At 44.2% G+C, this 24,765-nt stretch overlaps 3 non-coding genes across 3 annotated transcripts; 1 reads left to right on the plus strand and 2 right to left on the minus strand.

The window, feature by feature from the left end:
- Positions 1-1,371: 1,371 nt before the first annotated feature.
- trnat-ugu (transfer RNA threonine (anticodon UGU)) lies at positions 1,372-1,444 on the minus strand. Its single transcript has one exon. It is a non-coding gene; the product is annotated as a tRNA-Thr (tRNA).
- A 4,521-nt stretch (positions 1,445-5,965) lies between these two features.
- Positions 5,966-6,055, minus strand: trnar-ucg (transfer RNA arginine (anticodon UCG)). The gene is given in 2 exon segments: positions 5,966-6,001; positions 6,019-6,055. It is a non-coding gene; the product is annotated as a tRNA-Arg (tRNA).
- Positions 6,056-8,216: 2,161 nt separating this feature from the next.
- Positions 8,217-8,311, plus strand: trnai-uau (transfer RNA isoleucine (anticodon UAU)). The gene is made up of 2 exons: positions 8,217-8,254; positions 8,276-8,311. It is a non-coding gene; the product is annotated as a tRNA-Ile (tRNA).
- The last annotated feature ends 16,454 nt before the right edge of the window (positions 8,312-24,765 follow it).

Raw genomic sequence — 24,765 nt, forward strand, 5'->3', positions numbered from 1 at the left:
TGCATAGAGTTCAAAAGCAAGGAGGTTATGATGAACCTTTATAAAGCAGTGGTTGAGCCACAACTAGAGTATTGTTTCTAGTTCTGGGCACCGCACATTCGGAAGGATGTGAAGGCCTTAGAGAGGTTGCAGAAGAGATTTACTGCAATGATTCTAGGGATGAGGGACTTCAGTTCCGTGCATAGACTGGAGAAGCTGGGGCTGTTCTCCATTGAGCCAGAAGTTTGAGAGGAGATTTGATCGAGGTATTCAACATCATGAAGGGTCCAGGCAGAGTAGATAGAGAGAAACTGTTCCCATTGGCGGAGGGATCAAGTACCAGAGGACATAGATTTAAGGTCATGGGCAAAAGAACCAAAGGCGACATGAGAAAAAAGTTTTTGACACAGCGATGGTTGTGATCTGTAATGCAGTGCCTGAGGAGGTGGTGGAGGCAGATTCACTTGTGGCTTTCAAAAGGGAATTGGATCAGTACTTGAAGGGGAAAAAATGCAGAGCTCCGAGTAAAGAGCGGGGAAATGGGATTAGCTGGATTTCTCTTGCAGAGAGCCGGCACGGACTCGAAGGGCCGAATGTACTCTTTCTGTGCTGGAACCATTCTATGACTCTATAATTCTAAGAGTGTTGTAGATAAGATCACACTGGAGAGCGCTGGCTCCGAATCTGCGGTTAATTCACTCCCTGCAGTTTGAAACACTCCGTTTTTCTTATATTGAGAAGAATCTTGTTGCTCGAACTGAAAAACCAATTTGAAATTTCACTTCCTGTCCGGTCTCGAGAATCAGGGGATGAAACTTTTGAAATTGTCGAATGTTTTCCTCTTGAAGTGAAGTGAACCGTGTAAATCCGGTTAAACCGGCGGGTCGGAATCCCCTTAGATTTAGAATCCAGCTCTTCAATCCCTTCGCTAAAACAACTCTGGTTTAAGAATTAAAGTCGTTGACCAGAAGCGGTCCCGCGGTGTTGGTCTGTGTTTAATCTCCACCATGAATGTTTAGCTCTCCCCGAGAATCAGTTTGTCCAACGTCCTCACAGAAAGATTCGTTCCCTCCTGTCGACTTGATTTGGGAAAATACAGAATATCAGCGAACAGCTGAATTTTTATTCCGCAATTGATTTTTATTATTTAATGGAAATATAAAGGAGCAGGGGGCACTTTAACCTCACGGAGATGATTCGTTGCAATTGGAAACCCGTGGATGGGAATCTCTGGAACTAATTTAAATCGGCAGTCAACACAGAGAGGCTGGGAAGCAAAAACGAAGGGCTTCTGGAGGCTGCCAATGAGGAAGAGTAAACATTGATCTCGCTGCTCTCTGGAGCACAACGGGTGGAAAAATGGAAGCAAAGAAACAAACAACATGAACTTGAAGACACCGCTGGGATTTGAACCCAGGATCCCCTGTTTACAAGACAGGTGCTTCAACCACTGAGCCACGGCGCCCACATTTGTACAAATCTTTCCCAACGTTATGGTATTGATACCTTTGTCAAGCGACTTTGTTGAGCCTTCCCCTTCAGAGCGTCTGCGCAATAACATCGATCTTTTGTTCAACGGTCTCAGCCTGAGAAACCATGGATATCAGTCGTGACCTTCTCTTTGTTATCCCCTGTCAGCACATCTTATATCTAGTCCTATTCATCCTGTTTTAATCCCACACTCTCCCCAAACTATCTGGTCTTACCCTATTGCATTTCTGATCTCTTCCCACGAAATGTTGGTGAGTACTGTGTGTGATACACCCGGCCCTGACCTCCTCCTGTGGTTGACCTCCGACAACTACTGCACAATAGTTTAACGTGTGTTTGTTTTACGTTATGAAATGTGTATTCGCGCTAGTCTACCCGGTGTACCTATTCTCACACAAACGGCAATTTTGCTTCAGATCATTTTAATTTTAGAAAGTCTCACTGGATAAGACAAGTTGGACATTCAAAATTTGGTGAAGAGACGTTGATATTGTTCACTTGAAATAATTAGTGTACAACTCAATGATGCTGTACATCGGAATAGAAAGCGAGATTGAATGAACAGGAAGCGTCTGAAAGTATGGCTGATCGGCTGTGGGTGGCAGCGAAGTTTCACATGGCTGCATGGTCAATTGCCAGCGTTTCGTTGAACTTCGGGTCTTATTTTCACTTTGAGGTTTTCACTGATTGATAAATGAGAAGTCCGGAAATCGGATCCCAGTTAAGTCCCACTCCGCTTCCATTTTAAGTGAAAAATCACCAATTGGCGTCTCAGATTTTTTCATAGCTGCAGACGGCAGGAACGTCTTTTTCCAAGAAAGATGGCAGTGATGGATAGAAGGAAGGAAGATGGGAGGGAGCAGAAATAAACTCGACTGAAAAGGAACAAAAGACTGAGCCTGAGAGTGAGATGGCAGGAGAGAAGCTGAGAGGCTGAAGTATGTGACTTTTCTCAGTCACTTCTTGCTGCCTCATAATTTCTTTACCTTCATTGTCCAATCTTAATTGGCTGCGGCGCGAATAATTGCGTAAATACAGCGAATTGGCGATCGCCGTTGACGGCAACCGTAGGCTGAGCGACGAAAACAACTTTTATCGTTTAACCGAGCCTTTCGGAGGAGCGGCGGAAATGTTCCAGAAATTATTGGGCAAATCACAAATTCCCGTATCTCACTTTCTGCAACATTTACCTATCGATAATGGCGCACGCTGTGAATGCATCATTTTGGCTCGAGGTCCCAGCAATTGCAGGATTATAATGATAACGAAATAATTCTGGTCCGATAACAGTGAGACCTTGTTCCGCTCCGGGATCCAACAGCCTTTCTCTGTCCCTGCTCTGTCCACTTATCCCAGTTATCCACAGAGAAAATGGGACCGGTCCAGTATTGTAAAAAACTGGTGAATGAGAAAATCTGTCTCCTTCACCCGTAGAGAACAAGCGTCGAACAGGGAACCAAAGCAAATGGCGGCAGAGCACAGGCCTGGAGACCTCAGTGAATCAGCCGTCGGTGACATTAACCTCCCGATCAGGTCAATAAACACCAGACAGTTGTTTCTATCTCTCTGCCTGGTGCTGAATCCAGATATAAAAGGTCGTTCCTGAGGCAATTGCTGAAAGCAGAGGGAAACCAATCAGGAAGAAAACAGTGTCGGCAACCGAGACCAGACCGGGATCCCGAGCCACACGGGCTGGATCCAATCACTGAGCAGCTCATCGCTTCAACCACCTTCGCGCTTCCCCCTCGGATCAGTTTCACCAAAACCGCTTCCTGTTTCTGGGTCAAATTCAATCTGATCGAGCGGATCAAACATAAAAATCGAACTCATATTTCTCCAGTGGCGCAGTGGGCAAGATCTGGTTCCAGATCCTATTCCTGATTCTTCGAACACTAATCCCTGACTCGCCAGCACGGGATGCAAAGACAATTCTGATTGAGCAGCAAAAACTGACGGTTTTCAATAAAGACGCGAGGACGAGATTTACTGCAGCGCTCACTGAAACCTGTGGGGAAACACCGTGGGATTTCAAGGATTCCTCAAAATATTAAGGTACCTGATTTCAGTGAACACTCGGGAATGTGCTCCCAATATTTCTCAGTGACTTGGATGAAGGAATAGAGAGTTGTATATCAAAGTTTGCAAATGACAGTAAGATCGGTGGCACAGTTACCTGTGTGGGTGGGATCAGGAAGTTACAAAGGGACAGAGACAGATTAAGTGACTCGCAAAACTGTGTTAAATGGAGTTTAATGTGGGGAAGTGTGAGGTAATTCACTTTGGATCCAATCAATCGGAAAATGGTCTCAATGTCGAGAGATTAGGAACAGTGGAGGAGCAAAGGGATTTGTGTGTCCATGTACACAAATCACTAAAAACGATTGGACAATAAAAAAAGGTAATCAAAAAGGTTAAAGGGACTGGAATATAAAGAGGAGGAAGTTATGCTTCAGTTGTATGGAGCCTTGGTCAGACTAAATCTGGAGAACTGCGTTCAGTTCTTGGCACCGCCCCTCAGGAAGGAGTTATTGGCCTTGGAGGGGGTGCAGCGCAGATTCACCAGGTCTTACCTGGTCTTAAAGGGTTAAATTATGAGGACAGGTTGCATGAACTTGGATTGTATTCCCTTCAGTTTGAAAGGTTGATCTGATTGAGGTATTTAAAACGATAAAACGATTCGTAAGAGTAGATGCAGAGAAGTTATTTCCTCCGGTGATGGGGACGGGGCGGGACATAATTCAGAGCTCGGATTTTCACGGTGAAATCAGGAAGCACTTTATTACGTTGCACATACAGACGGCAATGTCGTTTCTTACCTCATACATTCTGCAAAGTCTTACTTGATAATGAATGTCACGCATTGAAAACGATTTTGGTAAAGAAGGCCTGATCGCGTCGGCTTGAAATAGATAGTGTACAACATGGACTTGGATGGACAGGGCAGAATTTCAAAGTGTGCAGGTGACACGAAACTCGGCAATGTGATAAACAATTTAAAGGATAGTAACAGACTTCAGGACGACATAGGCAGAGTGATGAAATGGCCAGACGCATGGCAGATGAAATTTAACGCAAAGAAGTGTGAAGTGGTAAGTTTTGGCCTGAAGAATGAGGAGAGACAATATAAATCGAATGGTACAATTTTAACTCGGGTGCAGGAACACAGAGATATGGAGATCTATGTAAATAAATCTTTGAATGTGGCAGGACAAGTTGAGAAGGCTGTTAAATCAGCATATGTGATCATTGGCTTAGAGCCATAGAGTATAAAAGAAAGGAAGTTATGCTAAACCTTTATAAAACACTGGTTAGGCCTCAGCTGAAATATTGTATTCAATTATTGGCACCACACTCTCGGAAGGATATCAAGGCTTTAGAGAGGGTGCAGCAGATAATTACAAGAATGCTGATTTAAACCCAGGCTCCTGATCCAAACAGTGAATGGTCTTTTGGAGACACCGAGGGAGAACAGGAACAGAGAAGGAAACAAACTGCGGACTGGATTCCAATTGCGCTCGGGAGGTTATTGTTAACTAAAGACACCGTGGAATGGGTTAAACAGAAGAATTGTTGGGGATTTAAATGTTCGGGATTTAAACCCAGACTTTCTCCCATGTTCCCAAATAGCGATCGAATAATCGGGAGATGGTGAAATGCAGGAGATTCAGGAGGGACCGAAGTCCTTCAATCTCTGCAGCAGTTACTGGGAACCGAGCCATGGGTGGGATTCCAGTTCAAAACGGGAGACTCTTAACAATGAGAGAGATCGTGGGCTCAAATCTGGACCCGACCTCCCTCCAAATTTAATTTTTCGTCATGAAGAGCGGGCGGAGGAATTAAATTTAACAGAAAAAATGTACAGACTTGGTTCAAATCTAATAACTGGACAGGTTCAAGATTGTTAAAAAGTTTTGAAATTCGATTTCATCCTGATGGATAAAGTTAACCCTTTATGTTCCAGCTCCCTTTTCATTTGCTTTTCCTGTTAATCTTTCATTCGCTGTAAACCCCAGAGGCAGCACGGAAGGACAGAAAGGTTTATCTCCGATCCGTCCTCTCCACTCGACCTTTATCTCATTACAGCAGGTGTAAAATTCCAATTGTCCCTCTCCATTTAAACAAAATATAAACAATCCAGGGACATAGACTTAAAACACCGGTTTCGAATTGATAGTAATATTATTCAAGACCATTTTAATTGTACAAAACTTACGTAGGGCCGCAACAAAATTTCAATACAATAACGACACGGATGGGATTCCGACCCACACGGACAGAGCGGAATGGATTAATCGACCATTTCTGAATCCAAACAATAGAAACAAAGTCACTTTTGCACAATGTCCTGCCCGAGCACCCAGACCGACAATGTTGAATGTGTCGGGCCAACTTCTGTGAGCAAAGGCATTTGTGGATTCCGTTCAATAAGGTCAGTCACTGTTCGAAACGGCCCGGTGTCAAACAGTAACGGCGCACGTTGGAAGGAATGTAAAAACGACCGCGGCAGGACTCGAACCTGCAATCTTCTGATAACATCGACGATTAATACCGAAGTCAGACGCCTTATCCATTAGGCTACGCGGCCGCTGCTACAAAGTTTCAGCAAAAGATCTTAAACCGGGGGCAGGGGTTGTTAAGACTCTGCTTGGATCTTTCACTGACTTTCACTTTGTTGATGTTGTTCATTTATTGTTTTCTTTCTTGGAGCAAGTTGGCTCTCCTGTTTCCGACTAATCAGGAAACTGAGAACTGAACTCCCGCTGGGTCTCCGAGAAACCTACAATCAGAATAAACAATGTTCAAATCTTTGATCAAAATGTTTAGCCTCCAAATCGAATCTCTTTCGCACTCAGCCTGCAAAATAGAGAGAGGGGAAATAAAATAACAAGACAAATCGGTTAACTAAAAATGTACACGGAGAACAACACCGAGCGGAGAATGTGAACAGAATTTAATATCCAAGCCCGACGGGCCGAGTGGTCTCATCTCGTCCTGTAAAATACGAACAATCCCCAATTCTGCTGGGTGCGATTATTCTTTTCTGATGTTCTGTGTTTGGTAAATATAAACGCGGACGGGGTCCCGCACCATGGGGTAAACGGGTCAGATCCAGACCTGGCGCTCAGTGTTAATGTTAATATTGAGCACGGGATTCTATCCGTGTAATAATAAATTCGCGCGTTTCTTGCCATATATTCGACACATCCCCTTGCTGTGTGTTTAATAAGGGCAGGGAATGTTTTGCTGTTTTAGTGATAATCATTTTTCAGGGAATTAGTAAACTCGTCTCGAAACATGAGATTTCCAGTTTCTATTTCGCTAAATGGAGTTGAGGTGCAGATCAGCGATGAGCTGCTGTGACTCCGCCGCGCCGGTTTAACCGGAATTAGACGTTTCAGTGAAGTGAAGTGAACCGTCTCAATCCGGTTTATTTCTTTATTTATAACATTTTATATTTTGAGTGACAGATTTATCTAAAACTCTTTGAGAGTTCAGTTGTCAGTTTTCTGATCAGTTGGAATCTGAAGAAAAGAAAAATAAGGAAAGAAAAACATTACAAAGGTCAAAACTCGAACTGATACAATCACCTTGTCTCCGTCTTAAAAGATGATTCGTTCTTCCCGGAGACCAGTTCAATATTTATCCCTTCAGCAACATCAATATAATGCATTGTTTGGTCATGAATCTGAGTTGCTTCCAGGCCTGGAGAGGGCATGCGCCAAGGGTCTCTGTTGACGCTGAGAGACCATGGTGCAAGATTTGGATAGATGGAGGAACATCCAATAACCGCAGAGTGAGGGGTGATGGAGGGGGTGGGAAAGAGGCCCTCCAGACATACATCCAAAGGCAGCGGGAGGCAGCGGGGGCGGAAGTCAATGCCAGGCGCACAGGAGCATGGACTTGGATGCAGTGCAGGAAGAAGTTCAATGCTCTTACATGAGTCGTTAAGGCGAGTGAGGTCAGCTCTCAAGTGGCCTCGCCTACCAACTGCACCACGCAATACACCCCCCATCCCCCACATATCAACAAACTCTTTCCATCGGTACTCAACTCTTCTAACCAGAGGCTTCCTTTCACCCTTACACATGACCACTGTTGTGAGCCGCCCACCCACATATCACAGGTCATACACACTGGCAGCTATCCAAGCATGACAGGCAAATCACACAGACACACATCCCGTTTTCTTGCAGGAGAAGGTGGCGCATATCAGTAAGCAGCAAGTGGCAGTGGCATTTAGCCAGTCGAGCCTGTTCCGCCATTCAATTAGATCATGGTGAACCTGCGACTTAACTCCATATACCCGCCTTTGCCACATATCCCTTCATACCCTTCGTTCACAGAAATCTATTAATCTCAGATTTAACATTCACAAATGAGCTTGCATCAACTACGGTCAGCAGAAGAGCGTTCAAAACGTCTTCCACCCTTTGCGTGCAGAATCCGAGGTTAAGTGGACGCAACACACCTGGAGAAAAGAAAATGTCTCAAGATGTTGTGCAGATTGAAGCTGGATATGAATTGATCCCAATTCAGCGATGTCATGAATGCAGAATGAAAATGCTCCTGCACTGGTCGGTAATGGAACGCTCGCTTCCTGTGCGGCAGGCAAGAATTCGACCACCAAAACATCCATGGTCGAACTGCAGTTGGCTGCATTTGTTCAATTGGAAACATGGTGGAAAGAACATACAGTCTCACAGGCCGGAAATGAGAGTGTTTGATGAGACTGCTCGTCATACGTGACTCCAGTGGCGCAATCGGTCAGCGCGCGGTACTTATATGATAATATCAGGCTTGAGAAATGCCGAGGTTGTGAGTTTGAGCCTCACCTGGAGCACTTTGAACTTTTGCTTCTGAATACTTACACCCGAGTTCAAGGCACAGCTGGTCTGTTCCTTGAAGCATCTCCTTCTTCGTGTTCCCATGTGGGCACTTGGTGTCCTCTGGCCCGCCGTATTGCAAAGCAGATGTGAGTTTAGATGTTCATCGGCAGGAGAGGGGGCGATTGGCGACAGCGTGAAATGACAAAGGAGGCGGCACGAGATCTTTAAATCTGAAGAACCGAACACACAATTCTTCTCTTCGTGAAACAGACATTCTCCTGTTTGAAGTGTCGTGTCGGAATATGGGGATCGGGCGGGAAAATCGATTCGAGGTCGAAGATCAGCCATGATCTTGTTGAATGGTGGAGCAAGTTCGAGGGGCCGCAAGGCCGATTCCTGCTCCTATTTCTTATGTTCTTATAAAACAGCTGACCCGCTTTTCGTTGCTTGGCTGTTTGTTTTCCAATATCCACCCCCCCCGCCCCCCCCCCCCCCCCCGCCCCCGCCACCCCCGCCTATTGCTTGATCCAGTTTGTTGTTCCAACTTTCACATTCAACTTGTTTCACTTCCTGGTCATGTGATAAAAATAGCGGAGTGCAGAAGGTTCAGAGCCCGCAGGAAGACAAACGTTGGAAGGAATGAAAGCAGTGATTTTGCTTCGCCACCAATGACGAAATGCTCACTTTTTCCTTATTTTTCGTTGTTTTCTCTTGGAGCAAACCTTTGGGAAAGTGAAGCGAACTTCAGTGACTGTAATGTCACCAGGGGTTCTGGCTCACAAGATGAAATTGGAGACATCGGCATCTGAGAGGCTGAAAGGGTTCACATCGTTCCCGAGATTCGGTAAGAGGCAGCACGGATTGATTTGTAGCGCTGAATGTCTCTGCATTCTACCGCCCACGGAGATGATGCTGGAAGTGTCTGCAAGGAGTGGGTGGCGGTTAAAAGGTATCTAATTTATTGGAACAAAGAAATCAGATCAGCCCAACTAAACTCAGTGTTCACCATCCAATTGACAAGCTACAGATAACTGCACCAATCCAAACATTTCCAGATAATTATGGAAGAGACTTACTTGAAGCAGTTTAGACATTAAGCAATATCTGTACAAACAAGGGACGGGTGGTGTGAACGGGCAATCAGTGGTCTTTCTAACTGATCATCTACTGGCCAAATGTTTCTGGTAAAAATGTTGATCAGAGAAGAACAAAGCCCTTTTCTGAGAATGCTCACCAAAGGTCAACATATTGACAACACATGGCAGGCATCGTCTCTCCCGCAGTTGTTGTTCCGCTGGAAAGGCAGAACTTGCCAACTGTTGTAAAACTGACAACCTGAGTCGGGACTTAAATCCTCGATCCTCAGTTCACTCCTTCGCTTAAAATTCTGATGCTCTACCGACTGAACTATCCAGGGTCGCTATTCGTGAGTTTGCATCATACAGATTCATGGTCGGTCTCTGAATTTTCCATTGTGGGCGTCGAACTCGGGTGAGGGTCCGTTTTATAAAATTCTCAGTAACGTTTTGAGGAGAATCCTTGTTTGTGTTGAACCTGATGTAAGAAACATGGAGAGAAAACTCGTGAGTTTACAATTTTTCTTGTTTGTGCCAAATGTCCTGTCATTCGTTAACACCAATTAAATAAAAACTTTACCCAGTGGCTCAAAAGCTAAACTTGTCCCACACCGGAGCTGGAAAAGGTCTCTCGACCTGTCAGCGGATCAACAACTGAAAGCGGAATAATTCCACCCGTTACTCAGTGACACCGGGAAACACATTTACCTTCCGAATTTTCCTACACGACACTTCAAACAGAAGAATGTCTGTTTCACGAAAAGAAGAATCGTGTGTTCGGATCTTTAGATTTGAAGATCTCGTGCCGCCTCCTTTGCCATTTCATGCTGTCGCCAATCGCCCCCTCTCCCGCCTATTAACAAATAAACTCACACCTGCTATTGCAATACGGCCGGCCAGAGGACCCGAAGTGCCCACATGAGAACAATAAGAAGGAGATACTTCATGGAACAAAGCAGCTGTCCCTTGAACTCCGGTGGAAATGTTCATGAAGCAAAAAGTTGAACTGCTCCAGGTGAGGTTCGAACTCACAACCTCGGCATTTCCCGAGCCTGATACTGTTATATAAGTACCGCGCGCCACTGGAGCTGCGCACAATTGAAGCTGCCATCAAATACTCTCATTTCCGACCGGTGATACTGTATGATCTTTCAGATCGGTTTCCAAGAGGACACATGTCGCCAACTGCCATTCGGCCGTGTGCAAATCACGACTTGAGTATATCGACTCACGGACTGGCGATTGGTTTTATATTGGGTCATTGTTTAAGGTATGGGCTGTTCAAAGTTTATGTAATAATAATTATCATAATTATTTCCAGCTCCTCCTGCTCACTGGTGCTCGGTGCTTCACCCTGTGAGATACCCTCAGTCTCACTATATGCATCCTCTCGAGACGGTGCACCTGGGCTGGTGATGGAAACGGTGAACCAGGTGCAGCAATAGATGCTTCGGAGTTACCAAGGTGACTAACATACCCTGACTTCTTGAAATGGTGGGAGAGCTTACAATTAACAACAACTTGCATTTATATCGCGCCTTTAACAAAATAAAATGTCCCAAGGCGCTTTACAGGAGCGTAATCAGGTAAATTTGACACAGATCCAAAAAAGGAGATATTCGGACAGGTTGACCGAAAACGTTGTCAAAAAAGGTCGGTTTTAAGGAGCGTCAGAAAGGAGGAGAGAGAGGCGGAGGGGTTTAAGTCGGGTGTTCCAGAATATGGGCCCAGGGAGCTGAAGGCAAGACTGCCAATGGTGGAGCGATTAAAATCAGGAATGCACAAGAGGCCATAATTTGAGGAACTCAGTGATCTTGGAGGGTTGTAGGGCTGTGGGACGTTACATCGATAGGGAGAGGCGAGGCCACGGAGGGATCTGAACATAACGATGAGAATTTTAAAATCGAGGCATTGCGGACCGGAAGCCAATGTGGATGAGCGAGCACAGGGGTGATGGACAGTTTCAAAGCTAAGTAACGTGTGCAGGATCGGAGGTACAGTGTGACTCGGGAGAATGGGCCTGGGGCAGTGAGAACATCTCTTGAACATTAAGATTTTCAGCAGCTGAGAGAGGCAGGGAGATGAGATCTATGTGTCTATTTATCCTGGCATCTGCAAAATTCATCGTCTGTCAATGCCCAACATCATTCTTCCCCTCTCCCTGCTTTCCTGGTAAAGGTTTATTTTTCAGCCGCAGTATTTGCTTCGAACATCTAATTCCCCGGCATCTGGAGGATAAGAGGAATCTGGAGGAAAATAACAGAGAGAAACAGAAGGAGATGGCAGGTGAAACTGGCAGAAAATGTGAGTGTCACTTCCTTCAAATGAGGCCTGAGAGGCCGGCGTTGCCTTGCACCTTTCCAAGGAGATGCATTGATCAGCTGGGTGGGTTTTTGAAATGGACACAGTTACACCAGCAGCTTTTGATAGTATTTCCCCTCACTGTCCATTTCATGTTCATGCCTCCCCGCACTTGGTGCTTTCATTCTCTGAACAAGTCTTTCGTGTTCTTACAGTAAATGTCATTTTGTTTGAGCAGCTTGTCTGCGGCGAAAGTGACCTAAATTTCAAAGGGAGAAGCAGGAAGGGCAGCGTTGGTCGGCTTGCTTGAAGGGAAATTGCAGCAGTTTCCCTGGTTAGGATTCGAATGCAGGTCAGGTTCGTTTTCTGGAAGGAACAAATCAAAAACGCCGTAAAACCCATCCAGCCGAATGCATCAAAAATAGTTCCGTCTTTGTAAAGGACTGAACGTCAGGACTGGGATTGGAACCCACGGCTCCACGTGACGTGAACGCAGCGCCTCAGACTCCCGACTCCTGGCTGCAGTGGTCACATTCTCTCATTTCTAGATTAAAACCCAAATACATTTTCACTCATTCCGGACTTCGTTAAATGCTTCCGGTGGGCTGAGTGACTGGGATACAATCTCCCCAAAATGTCCTGCTCATGTGCTCGGTGCATGGGGAGGTTTGACCGGACCGTGGCATCTTGTTTCCCAGGGAGGGGCAGGAATGCGAGGCTGCATTGGCTGCTTTCGACCGGCAGTGGGTGATTGAAGAGAGCGGGGCCGGGCAGGCGGCCTCAATGTTGCTGCTTGTCGCGGCTTCACTCACTCCGGGAGCTGGGGAACAGCGAAAAACTGATGGCTTTGTTGCCGCTGATGAAATGCGGTTAAAACCTATTGTTATTAACAGAGGCATCGCTGCAGGTTCCATTAATGATCTCTAACAAATCAACTGAATGTGCAGCTTTGAGAGGGGTTTTCGACATCGTCAGGGCAAGGATTGGGAGTGAGGGAGAGACACTGCCGGTATCTGTGTGATGTTTGTCTGAGTAGAACTGTACAGAGAAAGAAAGAATACACCGGGGCTGTGAGATATTGTATTTTATTCATATTTAACCTCAACATGAATTCTTCAACTTTTGAAATTTTGCGTCTTTAATGAGGAATGTTTTCAAAATAATTCAACGCAATTTCAAACCCGGGACTTTTCATGTATTAGGCGAGAGTGCTAAACATTACACTACGGAAACTCAGCTCTGTAAATTACTATAGGAACAACTGAGAAGAGAACAGCGGTCAACAAATGTTTTCAGTGCGGGAGGCGGATTCGATTCTCGTTTCGGAGAATTCACTTTCTACAAAACAGTTTACTGTATTAATTACGAGAACCACAGCAAACTCTTCAAAGAAGATGAATAATTATTCTATTCGCCATTAATCAACCGATAACTTTGTGCTTCAGTCTGAAGGGAATCCGAACATGTTTACCGAGTCATTCAAAGCTTAAATAAGTTTTTGTGTTTTGCATGTGTTGAATTGTTAAATTGCCCACCTCAATAAAACACAACGGTAATTACTGCTCCACTCTATCATACAACCCTAAATAGTGCCGCCTCATTAAAGAACCTTAACTAGTGTCCCCCACTATTGTACAACCTCAAGTGTGTATATACAAGGTGTGAGTGTGTCTATTTATCCTGCAACCACACCATGTGCCGCCTCAATTTAAAAAAAACCTTAACTAATACCACCCCTGCTCTCTGCCACTATTTTTAAACTCAAGTGTGCATATACAAAGTGTGAGTGTGTTTTTTTGACTGTGACATTTAAGTAATAGTAGCCTCCAATCCCTCCGTGTCTATGGAAAGTATGTTAGTGACGAAAGTCGAATCACGCCCTGACAATACTGGAGCATCCCTGTCCGGGCTCAGGCCACTCGACCACGCTCTATGCCAGTATTGTTCAGTAGAAATTGCTGACTAACCGCAGGTGTGGCTATGGTGATATCGTTTTATCCACAGGAACGGATTTTAATAGAAAACATCTCACACACAATACAGGGAAATGGACTTCACATGTGTGTATTTCATAACATCTTTCACCATTCAGTAACCAAGGAAGTAAAACACTCACAAACGACGGAACAACACTCGCACACTCTGCTTTTCATCTTATCATTTTACCAACAACAGAAAAAGGTTAAAGTTCACATGCAAACCGCATGCGAATATGAGTATTGAGATCACAGGTTGTGTTAATTATTCATTTTTATTCAGTGGCCAAGGTATTGGACAACACTGGTCTGTGTCACAATGGAATGATTGCACGGGCCGTGTTCTGCTGAACCCCAGGACAACACATTCTTACAACAAATGAAAAGAAACCTGCCGTGGACGGATGGCGGACTGGTTTTCTGGAAAGAACAAATCAACTGGGCACACAAATCGCCTGGAGTCGAAAGAAGGAAAAATAGTTTTGCGTTTGTTGAAGGTCGAAAGTGGGACTCGAACCCACGCTTCCAGAACAACCTGTGATTTTAAACACAGCGCCTTAGACCGCTCGGCCATCCTAACTTTAGTGACCTTGATTTTCCCACAGAGTCCCAGTGACCGTTTCACTCTGGTTCTCGTTAATTCCTGGAGGGAGACCGAGTGACCAGGATACCAGTTCCCCAGATTTCCCTGTGCCTGTGCTCGGTGTGTGAGGAGGTTTGGTTGCGCGGTGGAATATTGTTTCCCGGGGAGGGGCAGCAACGCGCGGTTTGAGATTGGATTCGGAGCTTTCCGTCCGCAGCGGTTGATTGGAGCAAGAAAGGCCGGACAGGCGGCCTGAATGTTGCTGCTGTCGTGGCCTCACTCACTCAGGGAGCTGAGAAACAGCGAGAAAGTGATGGGTTTGTTACTGCATCCGAAATGCGGCTTAGAACTGTAATTATTAACGGAGGCAGCGCTGTATGATCCTTTAATGATCGTTCAGAAATCAACTGAAACCTGTCGGAATGTGAATATCATTTTACTTTTCCAAAATAATTGGAACGACATTCATTGTGGAAACAGGGAAAGAGTCTGGTGTCGCTCACTGCAGAAATATCCATGTCACAGCGAGCCAGCTCTCTTGCAACAAGTGAGTCCTCCCTTCAGACCTTGTCTGTCAAGAGGAATTCTGATTTCCGTGAAGCCAATCTCGGTTTTTCTGGCAAAATACTGCGGATGATGGAAATCTGAAATAAAAACCGAAAATTCGTCAGGGCATCTGACGAATGGTCTTCGACCTGAAATATTCACTCTGTTTCTTTCTCCACGGATGCCGCCTCACTTGCTGACCTGTACAGCATTTTCTGTTTTTATTCCTTTTTTTTATATATATTGTTCCTGCACGTGCTATTGGATCGCTGGGTAAATGGTGGAGTATCTGCCGTGCTCAGCTGGGAATGTTTCCGGCCCATTTTCTTGCACCAAGACACACATTAGAAACCGGGAAAGGCGAGACCATGAAAGTTCGGGTAAAAGTTACCCTATCGCTCCAGGATGGACTCGAAACACCAACTTTTAACAATTAAATAAGCAAACGCGATAACCGATTGCGCTACCGACAGATCATTAGCAACACTTCGCCTTTAATTCACTGAGTTAAAGCTTCAGATTGCAGCGAACAATATAACAGCTTTTTATTATCAGTTTCCTTTTCCACAATAAAGGGGGTGAATCTTGACCGAGTGAAAATCTGTGCTGTATTATTTCTGAATATCAAACTCCCCCTGCCATTAAACACCTGAAGTTTGGAAGACTCAGTCCCCCAGTGATAGAGTGGATTGATTTTTCCAGCTGTGATTCTCCATCCTCTATTTCAGTCATGGTCAGGTTTGCTGAAAATGAGATGAGTTGAAATGAGCGTGTTCGATGGGCCGGTCAGTAACACTACACGTCATCTACAAAGTTGTCCCTTGCACTTACAGTGAAGCGAACGGAAACATTCCCAGCTGAGCACGGCTGATATTCCACCATTTACCGAGCGGTCCAAGAGCAGGCGCAGGAATAATATATAAAAAACCGAAATAAAACAGAAAATGCTGGAAAAGCTCAACAAGTGAGGCGGCATCTGTGGAGACAGAAACAGAGTTAACGTTTCAGGTCGAAGACCCTTCGTCAGAAGCCCAGACGAATTTTCTGTTTTTATTTCAGATTTCCATCATCCGCAGTATTTTGCTGCAAAAATCCGAGATTGACATCACGGAAATCAGAATTCGTCTTGACAGACAACGTCTGAAACGTGTACTCATTGGTTGCAGGAGAGCTGGCTCCCTGTCACATGGATATTTCTGTAGCGAATGACAACAGGCTGTTTCCATGTAGAATCATAGAATCATAGAAAGGTTGCAGCACGGAAGGAGGCCATTCGGCCCATAGAGTCCGCGCCGACTCAAGGCAAGAGCAAACCAGCTCGTCCCGCTCTACCCCGTCGTCCTGCAATTTTTTCATTTCAAGTACTTATCCAGTTCCCTTTAGAAGGCTATGATTGAATCTGCCTCCACCAGCCCCTCGGGCAGTCCATTCCAGATCCTATCCACTTGCTGTTCAAAAAAGTTTTTCCTCATGTCACCTTTGGTACTTTTGCCAATCAACTGAAATTTTTGACCTCTGGTTCTTGAAACTTCAGCCAATGGGAACAGTTACTCTGTAATTAATCTGTCTGGATCCTTCTTGATTTTGAATACCTCAAACACATCTCCTTGCAACCTTCTCTGTTCCAAGGAGAACAACCGAAGCTTCTCCTGTCAATCCACGTAACTAAAGTCCCTCATCTCTGGAACCATTCTAATAATTCTCGTCTGCACCCACTCTAAGGCCTTTACATCTTTCCGAAAGCGTGGTGTCCAAAACTAAACACAATACTCCAGTTGTGGTCGAACTAGTGTTTTATAAAGTCATGACTTCCATACTTTTCCAATCTAAGCCCCTATTTATAAATCCCAGCATCCCGTATGCTTTTTACCCGTTTTCCAAACCTGTCCTGCCACCTTCAACGACTCATGCACAAGTCTCTCGGTTCCCTTTTAGAGTTGTGCCCTTTAGTTTATATTGACATGGTGTTTCCACAATGAATGTCGCTCCCTTTATATTGGAAAAATTAAAATTAAATAGCGATACAGCAACAACCCATCAGTTTCTCGCTGTTCCCCAGTTCCCTGAGTGAGTGAGGCCGCGACAAATCACAACATTCAGACCGCCTGTCTGGCCCCGCACTCTTCAATCACCCGCTGCCGACGGAAAGCAGCGAATTCAGTCTCAGACCGCGAATTGCTGCCTCTCCATGGGAAACAAGATATCACAGCCCGACCGAACATCCCAATGTACCGTGCACAGGTACAGGGAAATCAGGGGAGCTTGTATCTCGGTCACACGGCGTCCCAGCAGGATTTACCGAGAAACAGAGAGTGAACCTGTCACTGGGACTCAGTGTGAAAATCAGGGTCAGTAATTTACAGAGTTTGGAGTCAGAATGGCCGAGCGGCCTAAGGCATTGTGTTTCGATTTTATTTCTCCTGTTGGTCTCTGTTCGAATTTCACTTCTGACGTTTAGTTCTTTACATGTACCGAACTATTTTTTGTTCCTTCGTCTGGAGGTATTTTTTCTGCCCTGTTGATTTGCTCCTTCCAGAAAACCAACTCGAAAATCAATCGGACATCCGTCCACGGCAGGTTTATTTTGATTTGTTGTAAGAATGTATAGTGTTGGGGTTCAGCAGAACACGGCCCGTGCAATCAATCTATCGTGGCATCGACCAGTGTCGTTCAATACCGTTGCAACTGGGCTCTTATGGCCAAATGGGAATTCAGATGTGGCTAATTACATTTGAAATTATTAAATTGAAAAATGAGTAATGAAAACAGTCTTTGGGCCTGTGATCTCAATACTCATATTCGCATGCGGTTTGCATGTGAACTTTAACCTTTTTGTGTTGTTGGTAAAATGATAAGATGAAAAGCAGAGTGTGCGAGTGTTGTTTCGTCGTTGTGAGTGTTTTACTTCCTTGGTTACTGAATGGTGAAAGATGTTCTGAAATACACGCATGTGAAGTCCATTTCCTTGTATTGTGTGTGGGGGATGTTTCCACTAAATCCGTTCATGTGGATAAAACGGTGTCTCCACAGTCACACCTGCGGTTAGTCAGCATTTTCCATTGGACAACACTGGACGAGAGCGCGGTCGAGTTGCCTGAGCCCGGACATTGATGCTCCAATATTGTCAGGGCACGATTCGACTTTCGTCACTAACAAACTTTCCAGAGACATGGAGGGATTGGAGGCTGCTATTTCAAAAATATCACAGTCAAACAAACACACTCACACTTTGTTTATACACACCTGAGGTTGTTCAATAGTGGCGTAGAGGGGGATCGTATTAGTTAAGGTTTTTCAATTGAGGCGGCACTTGGTGTGGTTGCAAGATAGAATGGGGGCAACAGTTACCGTTGTGTTTAGTGAGGTGGAGAATTTAAATTCTTTCTAGATTCCTGTTGACATAAGCACGGAACATTTTTAACCAAGTCCCAAAATACCGTCTGTATAATGAGAATGGATGAAAATCAACATGGGCAAAACACAAAAAACATATAACATTTTTGACAGCGACTCGCTAACCATGTTTGGATTTCCGGCAATCTGAAACAGAACGTTACCGGTTGATGAATGGATTTGAATGATGCACCCGGGAGCGAGGATGGCCGCATGGTCTAAGGCCATGTGTTCAGATTGCGTGGGTTCGAATTCTGGTCGTGATGTTCAGTACTTCAGCATACAATCATAGAATGGTAACAGCACGGGAGGAGGCCATTCAGCGCATCGAGTCAGTGCCGTCTCTCAGCAAGAGCAATCCAACTAGTCCCACTCTCCCTCCCGAACTCCGTAGCATTGCAATTATTTTCTATTCCCGTACTTATCCAATACCCTTTTGAAAGGCGCTATTGAATCTGCCTCCACCACCCCCTCAGGCAGTGCATTCCAGGTCACAACCATTCGCTGTGTAAAGATATTTTAAGAAAGCGTACGGGATCCTGGGTTTTATAAATACAGGCATAGAGTAGTAATGCAAAGAAGTTATGATGAACTTTTATAAAACACTGGTTCGGCCACAACAGGAATATTCTGCCTTGGTCTCAGCACCGCACTTTATGAAGGATGTGAAGCCTCGCTGTGCAAAAAGTTTTTCCTCATGTCTCCTTTGGTTATTTTGCCAGTCAACTTAAATCTTTGTCCTCTGGTTCATGACCCCTCCGCCAATGGGAACACTTTCTGTCTATCTACTCTGTCCAGACCCTTCATGATTTGGAACACCTCTATCAAATCTCCTCTCAAACTTCACTCCTATAAGGAGAACAATACCAGCTTCTCCAGTCTATGCACGTCTCTGATGTCTCTCATCCCTTGCATCATCCCAGTGAATCTCTTCTGCACCCTCTCTAAGGCCTTCACATCCTTCCTGAAGTGCGGTGCCCACAACTGGAAACAATACTCCAGTTGTGGCCGAACCAGTGTTTTACAAAGCTTCATCATAACACACTTGCTTTTGTACTCTGCGCCTCTTTTTATAAAGCCCGGGATCCCATATGCTTTCTTAACCGCTTTCTCAACCTGCCCTGCCACCTTCAACGATTTGTGCACATATACTCCGAGATATCTCTGTACCAGCACCCCTTTCAGTTCATAGCCTTTAGTTTATATTGCCTCTCCTCGTTCTTCCTACCGAAATATATCATTCCACACTTTTCTGCGTTGAACTTCATCTGCAGAGACGTTGAACAAATATGTTGTATCTGTCTTCACAGTAGAAGGCACAAAAGGTACCGGAAATAGTCGTGAACAAGGGGTCCAATGAGAGTGAGGAACTTAAAGTAATTAAGATTAGAAAAGAAAAGGTGCTGGATAAATTAATTGGACTAAAAGCGGACAAATCGCCTTGAACTGATGGCTTACATCCTAGGGTTTTAAAAGAGATGGCTACAGAGATAGTGGATGCATTTGTTTTCATCTTCCAGAATTTCCTCGATTCAAAGGCAGCAAATGTAATCCCGCTATTCAAGAAAGGAAGGTGAGAGAAAACAGGGAACGACAGGCCAGTTAGCCTGACATCAGTGGTGGCGAAAATGATAGAATCTATTATTGGGCTGTGATGAAAGGACACATAGAAACTCATAATGTGATTAGCCGGAGTCAACACGGTTTTATAAAAGGGAAATCGTATTTGACAAATCTATTAAAGTTTCGTGAGGGTCTAACCAGCAGGGCAGATAAGGGGGAACCAGTGGATGCAGCATGTTTGGATTTTATAAAGGCGTTTGATAAGGTGCATCAGTTGAGGTTGTCATACAAGATAAGGACCCGTGGGGTTGGGGGTAATATATTAGCATGGTTTGAGGATCGGCTGACAGACACAAAACACAGAATAAGAATAAACAGTTCATTTCCAGGTTGGCAGGTTTAAACTAGTGGGGTGCCGCAAGTATCAGTCCATGGCCCTCCTCTATTTACAATCTATATTAATGACTTAGATGAGGCGACCTAGTGTAATGTAGCCAGGTTTGCTGACGGTACAAAACTAGGTGGGAAAGTAAGCTGTGAGATTGACACATAGAGGATGCAAAGGGTTAAAGACAGTTTAAGTGATTGGGCAAAACGGCAGCAGATGAAGTATAATGTGGGGAAATGTGAAATCATCCACTTTGTAGGAAGAATAGAAAGGCAGAATATTCTTTAAAATGTGATAGACTGGTAAATATTGATATTCAGAGGGATATGGGTGTCCTTATACACGAATCACAGAAAGTTAAATTGCTGGGACAGCAAGCAATAAGGAAAGCAAATGATATGTTATGCTTTATGGCATGTGGTTGGAGTATAAGCGTAAGGATATCTTGCTGCAATTAAAAAGCTCTTCAGTTCGAGCACGCCTGTTTTGCTGTGTGCGTTTTGGGCCTCCTTACCGAAGGAAGGATGTACTTGTTTTAGATTCAGTGCAGCGAGGGTTCACAAGATTGATTAGTGGGATGAGAGGGTTCTCCTTTGAGGAGAAATTGTGTTGATTGGGCCTTTTTTCTCTAGAGTTATGAAGAATGAGAGGTGATCTCATTGAAACGCAAAAAAAATTCTTCGAGGGCTTGACAGGGCAGATGCTGAGGGGTGGTTTGCCCAGGCTGGCGAGTCTAGAACAAGTGGTCATGGTCTCAGAATACGAGATCGTTCATTTAGGATTGAGATGAGAAAAAAAATCTTCACTCACAGGATTGTGAATTTTTGGAATTCTCTACCCCAGAGGGCTGTGGAAGCTCAGTCGCTGAGTACAGTTAAAACTGAGGTCGATAGATTTTTGGACACGAAGCGAATCAAGGGATATGGGGTTCGGGCGGGAAAGTGGAGTTGAGGTTGAAGATCCGCCGTGATCTGATTGAATGGTGGAGCAGGCTCGAGGGGCCGTATGGCTTCATGCTGCTCCTATGTCTTATGTTCTTCTGTATAGGTGTACCGTGGAGAGTACACTTTCGGTCAGTCCCTATAATGTGATAGTCAGTCTCAGGGAACGCACAAATATTGAGAACGGGTGTAGTTAGTGTTTAAATATTACACTAGAAAACTTAGAGACTCTACCAATATTCACAAAGGCGACGTGTTCTTGCTACTAACTTATGAGAGAGTAAGGCAAAATTCTTATTTAAGGGGATTCACACACTCAACAACGGTTGCAAAGCGATCCAGACAATATACCAATATTTAGAAGTAGATCCATAGACTGCACTAAAGTTTACTGGACGTGAAGAGACTGGAGTAATATTTACATGGGATCCAGAAACTGTTAGTGTTTAGAGAATGATGCAGAGTTGGTGCCAATATTTATGGGGAGTATCCAAAGATGTTTCAATAATAATGGGAAATCTTGAGATGGCCCAATAATTTTAGAATTATCCAGAGCCTTTATCGTTGTCTGTAGGAATATTTGCAGGGAAACCCATAGACTGTGCGAATATATGCAGTACAATCCAAAAATTTACCGATACTTAAAGGTAGACTCACAGACTGTACCAATATTTCCAAGATAATCCTTTGACTTCCCAATATTGACGGGTATCCAGAGATCACACCAATATTCGCAGGGTGTTCTTCAAGCTGACTGATAAAATGATTCAGTTTCTATCTCCAAGTTTAAACCCAACCCTTTTGAACTGGGTAGAATCGAACTGAAATACATTGTTTAAAATACGCTGAGAAATAAACTGCAATCTGTAATTGAAGCTGCTCTCGCTTCAAACCGATGCTGTCAGATTGCGGATTTCATAGTTTCTGTTCTTCCAAATATTTATCAAAATAATGTACTGGGCTTTTAGATTTACAACTGTGAAATATTTGGATAAATATATGTTGTAATATAAAATGTATTGGGTTGAAAGGCGTTAACTGAAGCTGTTTATTCAGTGACTGTACTTCAAGTCAGCCTCCACGGGCCCTAATTGTTTCACTGGAGAGTTTCCCTCTGCTATAAATAAGGAGCTTCTGGCAATGTGTTATCCAATAGTGTCAGTGGAAGTCCCACCTCCGGCCAAAACAGGGAGCAGCGGCTCGACACAGAGTGGGAGAAAGCGTCTGAATCTGAGGACAATAGATTGGAATGTTGCAACAATGGAACCGAATATGATTACAATCGATTGGAATGTTACAACAATGGGCAGGAGTTTCTCCTGGGAGTTTGATTATCTTTCTGCAAATTATGATAGAGTAACATCAGCTATTCGGATATATTTGGCACTTCTGATTATTCAAAAGATTTACTATCCCATCCTCGCTGTTGCAGGTATCCCTGGTAATACTCTATGTTGTTAATTCCCTAAACCATGTTTAACTGTATTACTGTTCTTGTTATTTCCTTCCCCTTCCTTGCTGTTGTTGCTGCGCCTGTTAAGTCTCTATATCCACCGAATGATTCTGTAATCCACGATTAACTGTACTTCTATTCCTCTCATTTATTTCCTCCCGTTCGCTGATTTTGGTGTTCCTGGTGAGTTCTATATCGAGCTATTATTTCTATACACCACGTTTCACTGTATTACATTTCTTGTAATTTACCATCCCCTTCATTCTGCTGTTAGTGTTTCTGGTTAGTCTCTATATTCAGCTATTAACTCTATAAACAGGTTTCACTGTATTATTCTTGTCATTTACAATTCCCTCCTCGCTTCTATTGGTGTCCCTGCTAATTCTCGATATCCTATATGCAGCTATTAATTCTATAAGCCATGTTTCACTGTATTACTGTTCTTGCAATTTATCATCCCCTCCTCGCTTCTATTGCTGTCCCTGGTAATTCTCTATGTCGTAAATGCAGCCTTGAATTCTATAAGCCATGTTTCACTGTATTACTGTTCTTGTAAATTACTATCCCCTGCACACTTCTATTGGTGTCCCTGGTAAGTTCTGTATCAGCTATTAATTCTATAACACGCGTTTCACTGTAATACTGTTCTTCCCGTTTACTATCTGCTACTTCCTGATTATGCCACTGTTGATAAGCCTCTTTATCCAGCTATTAGTTTTGTAATTGACTGCCCCATCTTTACTTCTCCTGGAGATCCTGCGAGGCCCGCATATGTATATGGGGTATTCGGGACGCAAGGTGTAACTACGATGCTTGCTGGTAAGTCTCTTTATCTATATGGGATCTCTGGGAAGGATATGGAATTACGGGGTCTCCTGGTAAGTCTTGATATCTACATGTGTTTCCTGGATGCCAGATGTAATTACGGGGTCTCCTGGTCAGTCTCTCCATCTTCATGTGCTTCCAGGTTGCGATATGTAATTACGCCGCCTCCTGGTAAGTCTCTATACCTTCATGTGTTTCCAGGATGCGAGATGGAATTACGGGATCTCCTGGTAAGTCTTTTTCTCTACACGTGTTTTCAGGATCGGAGATCCAATTACGGGGTCTCCTCGTAAACCTCTACATCTATGTCCGTTTCCAGGATGTAAGGAAATTACGGGTTCTCCTTCTAAGTCTCTATATCTACACGATATATCCGGGATGGGAGGTGTCATTCTGGGCTCTCTTTTCAGTCTCTATATCTATATGGGGTTTCTGCCACGGGAGATGTAATTTCAGAGTTCGTCTGCTAAGAATTTATATCTATATGGGGTTTCCAGGATGGAAACTTGGTCTGCTTGGAAGTCTCTAAATCTATCTGGGGTATCAGGCGTGGGAATTATAATTACAGGAATTCTTGTTCTGTCCCGATATCTGTATGGGTTTTCCGGGATGGGAGATGTAATTACGTGGATTCCAAGTAAGTCTCTTTATCAATATAGGTTTTCTGGAATGTGAGATATAATTACTGGGTGCTGCTGTTAATTCTGCATATCTGTGTGGGGTTTCTGGGATGGTTGATGTAATTACAGGCGTCTCCTGCTAAGTGTTCATATCGCATTGGGGTTTCAGAGATGGGTGTTGTAACTATAGGCGTCTCCTGCTAAGTCTTTTTATTGATATGGGATTTCCGGGATGGGTGATGTAATTACGGGCACTCTTCTTAAGTCTCTATATCTTTAAGCGGTCTCTGGAATGGGTTGTGTAATTACAGGCGCCTCCTGCTAAGTCTTTATATCTATGTAGGGTAGCGGAATGGGAGATTTACTTACGATATACTGGCAAGTCCGTTTAACTATATGAGTTTTCCGGGATGGGAGATGGAATGACGAGAACTCCTGCCAATTCTCTATAATTTATATGGATCCTCTGGGATGGTACATATAATTACGGGGTATCCTGGTAAGTCTTTATATCGATATGGTGTTTCTGGGAAGGGCGATATAATTACGGGGTCTCCTGGTAAGTATTTATATCGATATGGTGTTTCTGGGAAGGGCGATATAATTGCGGGGTCTCCTGGTAAGTATTTATGTCTATATTGGGATCCTGGGACGAAAGATGCATTTACGATTGTCCACTGGTAAGTCTGTATATCTATATGTGGTTTACCGGGATAGAAAATGTAATTGCGGTGTCTGTTGGTAAGTCTGTGTATCTATATGGGGTTTCCCGTGATGGAATATATAATTGCGGGGTCTCGTGC

Source organism: Heptranchias perlo, unplaced genomic scaffold (genome assembly GCF_035084215.1).
Source record: "Heptranchias perlo isolate sHepPer1 unplaced genomic scaffold, sHepPer1.hap1 HAP1_SCAFFOLD_54, whole genome shotgun sequence".
In the NCBI taxonomy this organism is placed as follows: Eukaryota; Metazoa; Chordata; class Chondrichthyes; order Hexanchiformes; family Hexanchidae; genus Heptranchias; species Heptranchias perlo.